This window comes from Epinephelus lanceolatus, chromosome 22 (genome assembly GCF_041903045.1).
Source record: "Epinephelus lanceolatus isolate andai-2023 chromosome 22, ASM4190304v1, whole genome shotgun sequence".
NCBI classification, from domain to species: Eukaryota; Metazoa; Chordata; class Actinopteri; order Perciformes; family Serranidae; genus Epinephelus; species Epinephelus lanceolatus.
The window spans coordinates 12,478,339-12,487,949 of NC_135755.1; positions in this window are offsets into that span (position 1 = coordinate 12,478,339).

Here is a 9,611-nt window from a genome sequence, read left to right on the forward strand (position 1 = left end):
TGCAAGTCTTTCACTTGATAATAAGAATCATTTCATTATGTGGTGTGACGCGGGGATGTTGCCGCAAGAGACGCCTCACACAGCCGAACTTTTACGCACCAAGTTGTGCTTTTAAATGTGACATGAAACAGTTCCAAAATCTCTGACACAGGCGAGACAGGACGGGACGGGACGGGGCTGGCTGTGTGCGCAGTGCCGTGGTTTCCCTGTGGTTACTAATATGAATGCGTGTGGTCGCCGGTGGCTCTCCGGCGCGGCGGGCTCGGTGTCTGTCTGTCCGTCTGTCTGTCTGTCTGTCTTTCGCCTGTTCAGTCCACTCAGCATCCAGGAATGTGAGACAGTAGCCATTTGAATGCATTTGCGCGGCGGGTTTCTCATTCGACCACTGCGCAAACCCAACTCCCTGTGCACAGATGAGTGTGCGCAGTGTGTGTCCTGCCACATGCAAGTCATGCGCAAACATTCATGTCATGCACGCGCTCACTGTGGTCAAATCCCCCCCCCCCCCCCCCCCCCCCCCCCATGGGCGCACCGTGTTTTGTGCGTAAATGTGCGCGCATGATTGCATGGATTCATATCAAGTACATTTGCTGCGTTAAGTGCAAAAATCAACTTGTGCTTTAACGCGCGTGCGTGAGGATCTCCTCCTCCTCCTCCTAACTTGGATTTGGGGATGCTCTCCGGTTTTGAACACAGGGACAGTGCGGCGCGGAGATTATACAGTGAATGAGTGAGTGAAGGAGTGAGGGGCAGAGTGGGATAGAGAGGAAGAGGAGGAGGAGGAGGAGGAGGAGGAGGGGGGGGGGGGGGGGGGGGGGGGGAAGCAGCCAGTCTCAGCAGCTGCATCTTTCTCAGACGGCTGTCTGAATTCCAGCAGTGGCTTTATCCTTGCTAACTAGCGCCCTCTATCGTCGGATTAAACTCAAGCCTTCCTGTAGAGGTTGAAGTGGAAGTACAGCAGACTGTAAATCCAGCCATGTTGCACAGACACTATAGATGTGCTGTTTTCATCCGTTAGTTGCTCTGTTTCGCTCACAAGACGCTTTGTAGTATAAAATAATAGAAGCATACACAATAATGTTTGATCAGAGGGAGGGTGTGTTTTCAAATATGACTCAGAGGATGTGTATGAGTGAAGTGAGGCAGTTTTAATCATCATTTATTAGAGTAGAATATTTTATCAGAGGGAACTGGGCTGTAACTTTTCTCAGAATTATAGTGTTTTGTTCAGAAAATGTAGAATGATAGTGTGATTCATAGAGAATAAGGTTAAAATATATACACACTAAAAATGGCTGTTTAAAAGCTGATGTAGTTTGAGACATTATAGTAGGTATGGGTGATGCCATTCTTTTCTTTTACCTGATATGATTGTGGATGGATTATTGAACAGGTGTACCAGGCGTAGGCCCAGGGGCCCCAACTGTAAAGGCCCTGAGGCCTTGACCTGTAAAATGTTACTCAAATGAACATTTGCTGACCAGGAAGAGACTCAAAATGACCACAAAGAGATGCAAAGGAACTGTAAACAGACAAGACATAGGTACAAAAAAGGTGAAAACAATCAATAAGAGACACGAAACAACCAAAATATACACAAAATTACCCCAAAGAGACACAAAGTTACCTTAAAGGGACTTAAACAACCGAAAGGACACACATAACAGCTACAAAAAAGGGGAAAACAACCACTGAGAGACTCAACATGGCATTAAAGGGACAAAACAAGCACAATTAGACACAAAAACAAAACACAAAAAAGGGGAAACAACCAAAAATAAAACACCAAATACAAGCAAAATTATCTCAGTGAGACACAAAGTTACCTGAAAGGGACCTAAACCAACCCAAAAGGGACACAAAATGACCAAAAAATACATATAGTTCCCTCAAAGAGACACATTTTTTTTTTAAAGGGACCGAAAATGACCACAAAGAGACACAAACTGACCTTGATGAGACACAAAACAACTGCAAAAAGAAGCAAAATGACCAAAATATACACAAAGTTAACTCACAGATACACAAACTGACTTTAAAGGGATACAAAACAACCACAAGGACACACATAATAACTACAAAAAAGGGAAAACAACCATGAAAGACACAAAATGATAACTAAGCAACACAAAACAGCCACAAGGAGACACAAAATAACCACAACAAAAGCGGAAAACAACCAAAAAGAGACATAAAACAACCAAAATTATACACAACATTATTTCAAAGAGACATAAAGTTACCACACAGAGACACAAAATGACCTTAAAGGGACAAAACAGCTACAAAGAGACACAAAACAACCACAAAAAAGGGGAAAACAACCAAAAATAAGACACCAAACAACTAAATACATGCAAATTATCTCAGTCAGACACAAAGTTACTTCAAAGGGACCTAAACCAACCTAAAAGGGACACAAAATGACCAAAAAAATACATAAAGGTCCCTCAAAGAGATACAAAGTTTTCTTAAAGGGACCTAAAATGACTACGGAGAGACACACAATAACTACAAAAAGGGGGAAACAACCACAAGGAGACACGGGCAAGGCCAAGAAAGGTAATGTAGGTCAGGAACAGGAAAAGAAACAGGCGTTATCATATTACGTACTTATTGTAGAGTAATGTAGGCTAAAGTAGGTTGAATTCAGGGAAAACAAACATGGTCACAACATGCCTTTAGATAACCTAAAGGTCACTTGGTTTCACACAGGACATGAATCCTGATCTCCAGGGGGAAAGTCCTGTGTTTGTTTGACCCATCCACTACTACAACCGGCCTCCCTACGCACACGCGCTCTTTATGACCTTGACGGGACATAAAACAACTGCAAGAAGAGGCAAAATGACCACAAGGACACACAAAAAGACCCCAAAATACACAAAGTTAACTCATAGATACACAAAGTGATGTCACAGAGACACAAATTGATCTTAAAGGGACACAAAACAACCACAAGGACACACATAATAACTACAAAATAGGGAAAACAACCACACAAAGACACAAATAATCTTCATGGGACACAAAACAACTACAGGAGGACACAAAATGACCACAAGGACACACATAATAACTACAAAAAAGGGAAAACAACCATGAAAGACACAAAATGGCCTTAAAAGGACACAAAATGATAACTAAGCAACACAAAACAGCCACAAGGAGACACAAAATAACCACAACAAATGGGGAAAACAACCAAAAAGAGGCATAAAACGACCAAAAATACACACAACATTATCTCAAAGAGACATAAAGTTACCACACAGAGACACAAAATGACCTTTGAAACAAAGAGGCACAATATAACTACAAAAAAGGGGAAAACAACCATAAAGGTACCCAAAGGGACCCAAAACAACCACAAAAGAGACACAAAAGTACCTCACAGAGACACAAAATGGTCGCAGGGACACACATAATGACGACAAAAAGGAAAAGCACCCACAAAAAGACAAAAATGACTTTGATGGGACAAAAAACAACGATAAGATGACACAAAATGACCACAACAAAAAGGGAAAACGACCAAAGAATTATCCAAAATGGCCTCATCTGTACCCAGGGGCCTGTTGTCTCGTTACAGTTTTGACAATATGGACACTGCTCATTTCTTTAAAGGGTCTGTGACTTTTAAAAATAACAGTCAGTAATGAGTGTATATGTTTCTAAATGTTAATGAATAGCTTCCTTGTGTTGCTGCTCGCAGGTGGTTTCTCGACACAAATAGTACGTCTTGCTATGTTTTTATCTAGAAGGTGAAATGTCTCACCACACCACGCTACGCTTCCTTTCTGCCATTCTTTCACATGTTTGATGCAGAAGTGTCAGACAGTTCAGCTGCTCTGATGTCACTCAGGTTTCCACAGTCAAATCCAAGTGAAAATCAGGGCTGCTGTTGTACAAATATTATACAAAAACCTGAAAACTTTTATATTTGTTTAATTTTATTATCAATTTTTTATATCTAAAGAAATCAATTTGAAATGAGTAGCTTGTGAGTATCGAAGTTGTACAAAACAATCCAACATATCCTTATACAACGGTTCATATATCTAACAAGCACCCCACAAATGGCATTGTCACGTTATGTACTTAATGTAAAGTTACTTACCTAACACAAAGTTAAGTAAGTTAGTTTAAGGCAAGTACAGTTACGTAGTTTAGGTTTAAGAAAAAAAACATGGTTGGGCATGGGCACATTACATAATTAACGTAAAGTTAAGTACTTAATCTAAAGTTACATTGATCGTGTTTTTGCAAGTTAAGTTACGTAGGTTAGGACTGGGAACAAAAGAAACATGGTTGGGCATTGTTACGTTACATGATTACTGTAAAGTTATATACTTAACGTAAAGTAACATAGGTTAGGTTTAGGCAAGAAAAGCTACATAAGTCAGGTTTAAGAAAAAGAAACGTGGTTGGGCATCATCACGCTATATAACTCACATGAAGTTGCATGTTTAATGTAAAATTATATATTTAACATGAATTTACGTAGGTTAAGCTCAGCCAAGGATAGTTACATAAGTCACATTTAGGAAAAGAAACATGTTTGGGCATCATCACGTCACGTACTTAACATAAAGTTACATACTTAATGTAAAGTTACAAAGGTTTCATCAAGTAAAGTTACATAAGTCAAGTTTAGTAAATAAAACATGCTTGGGCATCGGTTGCATACTTAACGTAAAGTTACATATTCAACCTAAACTTAAATACTTAACATAAAGTTTACAAACGTAGGTTTAGCCAGGAAAAGTTACGTAACTCAGGTTTGGGAAAAGAAACATGATCGGACATTTTCATGTTGTGTACTTAACGTAAAGTTACACACTTAAAGTTAAGTAGGTTAGCTTTAGGTAAAAGTTACTTAAGTCAAGTTGGGCATTGGTAAGGCATTGGCACGTCATTTACAAATGTAAAGTTATGTATTCACTGTAAAGTAACAGGTTTGTTTTAGGCAAGTAAAGTTGCGTAAGTCACTTTTAGAAAAAGAAATATAGTTGGGCATTGTCACATCGCACTTAATGTAAAGTTATGTAGGTTAGATTTAGGCAAGAGAAGTTACATAGGTTTAAAAAAAACATTGCTGGTGTTGTCACGTTATATAATTAACTTAAAGTTATTTACTTAACGTAAAGTTATGTAGGTACATTTAGGAAAAGAAACATGATCACTGGTCTCCAGGGGGAAGTCCTGTGTTTGTTTGACCCATCCACCACTCCAACCTGCCTCCTTAGTTTCGCTCTTTATGCTACTTCCATCTTTACACCCAACAGCACATTGGTCATGTGATCACAGCCTTCCTGATAACATGGTTTATATAAGAGTTCTGGTGCGTTACTTTTTGTAGTTATACTTAAAGTGCATGAGAATAATGTGTGAATAATGTGGATGTGACATTAAAACTGCAAAATTGGACACAGATAGCGACATGTAAGTTTAAAATAGTAGATTATAAGTTTGCAACCAAAACATATTTTACTTCACTAGTTTAGGGAATTAACTCAACAGTAATATAAAAAACCAACTCATTGTCTAAAGTAGCTTTTTATTCATGCATACTGGGCAAAGTAAAACCATTATTGACCCAAATCTGGTCGATCTTCACTCAGTGATTTTTACTGTGTTGATGTCAATAAATAAATGAAACACAGTCACATTGATAGTCTGCTTTTATTGGAAATTCTGAATTAATCCTGAAGGCAATTTAAAAAATCGAAACATCCAAAGACTCACATCGAACACACGAGTCTTTATCTCCAGCCTCACATACAAACAGCCAACATGTACCCAACGCATCAAACAAGCCCCACATGAAGCAACTAGAACAACATTAAGAGTAACAAAATGTTGAACTGAGCTCGTAGGCGACTCCGAGGCGGCGTTTGCTATCAGAACGGCGGACATCAAGGCTACAAATTCATCAGTGAAAATCATTAGCTGTGTGTAGCATCGATCCTGCTCTGGAGTGGATGAGTGGTCTAAAATGATGCTAGGGGATGGCGTTACAAAGACCTCGTTGGCAAAAACAAGTTGTCTTTGGAAAATTAGATGCTCAAAAAAGTGACTCATACTCCCACATGATGACTGATAGCACACAATTAAGAACACAACAAATATCCACCTGTTCTTATATCATAAATATTTCCTGCTTTCCAGTCAAACTGCGCACGATCTTAACATTTATCACACACTCTCCAACAGGAAAATGTTGCTGTGACGAATGTTGCAGTTCAGAATAATTACCTGAGTGCACTAAGTGACTGCAGTCGCAGGTAAAGTTGCTAAATAAGTAGATTTCAAATCAGGGCAGAGGCCCTGACTCTCCTGTGAATATGAACAGAGAACAACACAGAGGCATAGACAAAGAGGAGATGAAGAAACAGCTTTAATGTGAGAGTATATTTACCTGTTAGAAAACACATTTCACACCTTAGACGGAGGCTTTGACAACATGGTACTGGCACCATGTTATTCACACATACAACTGGCTGAGCTTATAGGAGTTGTTGGTACAGTCTCTCTTGCCTGGTGTCTTGTGTCTTGAGTGGGAGAGAGGTAATCACTTCGTTGGGGTCATCCGCTTTTACCCCTCATGTTGGACTTCTTGTGGACCAGCTGAGGTCCTTTCTCTTTGTCCAAAGCCAATTGCTGCTTCGCTCAGCAGCCTCTGATAGTGACTGGAAGGCCTGTCCACGAACCCACGTACTCTTAAGAAACCTTGTCGATGATGTGACTACCAATCCTCTACAGGGAACATCTGGATACCCTAGCCATGTTGTTCTGCCTCAGCTGCTAGGTCTGTGTACCTCCAACACATTCTCACTCCGATCTCGTCACATATTGACGTGCTTGGTCATGGACTTTCCACGTCCACATACAACATGCAAGGTACCCTGGGTTCATTGGTTGCTGACGTTCTTGGACGCCGTGTCAAGTTCTGCCTGTTACATGCATTATCTTCTTTCAAGATCTTTCATAATAAAAGCACTACGTCAGCACAACACCGAGAATTGACCTTCCCAAAACTGACTTGTGCAGGACACGGCCCATTCATACAAACGTTGCCCTTTTGCGGTACTAGTGATCAGAAGTGCCATTAAGCACATGAGCGTTTGATCCGACTTACCTGACAATAAGACCACATGGTGTGCAAGAACTTTGTCGAAATAGTTCAGATGCTTTATATTGGCTGTGGAGTAACTACCATCTCAAACATGGCTCCAATGGTTGCTCATATTAGTGTGAAAGAGTGACTAATTTTTGAATATAGTGCAACATTGTTATTAAATGTCTAATTATGGGGATGAACTCAGAGATGAGCAATCTACCACCTCTTGCTTGGCCACCGTCATTCTGTCTCTGCGTGGATTCTGGATGCTGGCGATGATGGAGGAGCTGGTGGTTGGATGTTGGCACGAGGAGCTGGAAGCCGCACACTGCAGGTGCAGCTAAGTGGATTGATAAAAGGGGTGGTGATTAGTGATTGGCTTTAGGTGAGGGGGATATTAGCTTAACTTGATTGGGATGTTAACCAGGATGGAGTCGCCTCTTAAAATGTTGGAAAATCTATGAATGGATGAGAGGCAAGGTGTGTCTAAGAGCAACCAGAGGAGTGAGAGGTTTCTTTTGCTTTTTTTGACTGATGCTGCTCTTGAAATTTGAATGCAGGTGATTTGGCCACTATCTCTTTTTACATGTCCCGTGTTGCTTTGAAAACTCAAAACTGTGATTGCAAAGTCCTCCTTTGTGACAGAAAAATCCTGCTAATTGGCATTCAGCTGTGATGGGGTTACCACAATGTTAGCAATTTCCAGCAAGCCATCAGGTATTTTTTATTTTGGTCTCGTTTAGTGAAGAGATTCCAGACGACATGACCAAAACTGAAAGCTACTCTAAAACCGCATGTTCAAGTATTTCCACATTGAAAACAGACATTTCGCACATTGAACAGAAACAAACAAGAAATTACAAATACAACTGCTTAAAAGCAGATATTTTATGATAAACACACTTTACTATTCGCATACCAGGGGATTATGTTGATTTGCATAGAAGATCAGAGGAGAAAGGAGGAGAAGATTGTCCAATGTAGTTGGACTGATTTGGTTTTGTTTGCTGTGTTTACAGCTTTGAAGGTGTGAAAGTTAGTTTTGAGAAACGTGAGAAAAGTGTAACTGTTATAACAGGTCCACAATCAGCAGGAAGCTGTGACTCCAACACAGGTTCATTTTTGTACCTTCCTCCATCTAGTTTTTATTTTCAGCTCAGCACAAAAGTTGGGAAAAAAGCCCTGAGTACATGTTGGTGTTGTACTTTTCTGCAAACCATAGAAACATTTTTTCCATTATTATGTAGCACATATGTTGAAACCAACAACACTGGTTAACGTGTGGTTATGTTTTGATAAAAAAAAAAACCACTTGGTTATGGTTAGGGAATTATGTTTGGTATTAAAACACCTGCTTTTGGTGGCACATTTGCTGCTGGATATGCCACCAATGCCTCTAAAAAACACCCAAATTTTGATGGCCAAATCACGGCCAAATATCCTTTTGGTTGTACATCTGCCACTGGAAATGCTGCCAATTTCGTGTTTGAAACTACTTTCTTTTTGTGGCACTTTCACCGCCAAAAATACTGTTGATGTCTCGATAAAAATGGCTGCATTTGGTGGCACATTTGCCGCTGGAAATGCTGCTGATGTCTCACTTAAAACACCTGCTTTTGGTTGTACATTCGCTGCTGGAAATGCCGCCAATTTCTTGATAAAAATAGTTGCATTTGGTGGCACATTTCCCGCTGGAAATGCTACTGATGTCTCACTAAAAAACATTCACTTTTGGTGGAGCAATCACCGTCAGAAATGACGCAAATGTCTTGCTAAAAATACCTGCCTTTGGTGGCGCATTTGCTGCTGGAAATGATGCAAATGATTTTGCAAACAATACCTGTCTTTGGTGGCACATTCACGCTGGAAATGCTGCTGATGTCTCACTAAAAACACCTGCTTTCGGTTGTACATTCGCTGCTGGAAATGCTGCCGATTTCTTGATAAAAATAGTTGCATTTGGTGGCACATTTCCCACAGGAAATGCTACTGATGTCTCACTAAAAACACCCAATTTTGATGGCCAAATCACGGCGAATGTACTTTTGGTTGTACATTCGCCGCTGGAAATGCTGCCAGTATCCTGCTTGAAACTACTTGCTTTTTGTTGCACTTTCACTGCCAGAAATACTGTTGATGTCTCAGTTAAAAACACACGCCTTTGGTGGCACAATCACAGCTGAAAATGCAACTGAGGTCTCGATAAAAATAGCTGCATTTGGTGGCACATTCACCGCTGGAAATGCTACTGATGTCTCACTAAAAAACATCCACTTTTGGTGGCACAATCACAGTCAGAAATGACGCAAATGTCTTGTGAAAAATACCTGTCTTTGGTGGCGCATTTGCTGCTGGAAATACTGCTGATGTCTCACTAAAAACACCTGCTTTTGGTTGTACATTCACTGCTGGAAATGCCGCCGATTTCTTGATAAAAATAGTTGCATTTGGTGGCACATTCACCGCTGGAAATGCTACTTATGTCTCA